This window comes from Taudactylus pleione, unplaced genomic scaffold (genome assembly GCF_031769625.1).
Source record: "Taudactylus pleione unplaced genomic scaffold, aTauple2 ptg000815l, whole genome shotgun sequence".
Taxonomy (NCBI): Eukaryota; Metazoa; Chordata; class Amphibia; order Anura; family Myobatrachidae; genus Taudactylus; species Taudactylus pleione.
This window is the reverse complement of record NW_028285217.1, coordinates 1,050,426-1,051,124: the sequence shown is the minus strand read 5'-3', so window position 1 is coordinate 1,051,124 and position 699 is coordinate 1,050,426. Positions and strand designations below refer to the sequence as shown.

General features: G+C 30.8%; 1 non-coding gene across 1 annotated transcript; it reads right to left on the bottom strand.

The window, feature by feature from the left end:
* Positions 1–404: 404 nt before the first annotated feature.
* TRNAF-GAA (transfer RNA phenylalanine (anticodon GAA)) lies at positions 405–477 on the bottom strand. The gene has a single exon. It is a non-coding gene; the product is annotated as a tRNA-Phe (tRNA).
* Between the last annotated feature and the right edge of the window lie 222 nt (positions 478–699).

Here is a 699-nt window from a genome sequence, read left to right as displayed (position 1 = left end):
CACTAAGACATCAACTGAGCTATGTTTGCATGGTTACACAAGGTTTAGTATTAATATTTTTCTGTCATCATGATTACATGAAATGGAAAGAAAATATGTGTTTTATACTGTAAATATATCCATTACAAACCCTTAATCATACATTTAAGTAAAAGTTTTAACAAATTGTGGTCAGGAAGCATTGTTAGATTACTTCAAATTTTCATAATAGTTAGAGTAGCGTGACTTACAACAAGAAAACAATATTTAAGCTGTATATATGCACCGTGTAGTTAAATAAACATTCTCATCATTTAGAAGTTACTACTGAATACTCAACTATGTTAAGAAATGATGTTGTTTAAATTTGAAATAATTAAATTCTCATCACTACTCAAGGAAAAAAGAAAAAATGCACTCAAACATGCCGAAACCCGGGATCGAACCAGGGACCTTTAGATCTTCAGTCTAATGCTCTCCCAACTGAGCTATTTCGGCAAGGTCTGTGTATGGCAAAAGTCACTAAGACATCAACTGAGCTATATTTGCATGGTTACACAAGGTTAAGTATCAATATTTTTCTGTCATCATGATTGCATTAAATGAAGAGAAAAGATGTGTTTTATACTGTAAATATATAAATTACAAGCCCTTAATCAAACATTTACGTAAAAGTTTTAACAAATTGTGGTCAGGAAGCAGTTAGTTTACTTCAAATTT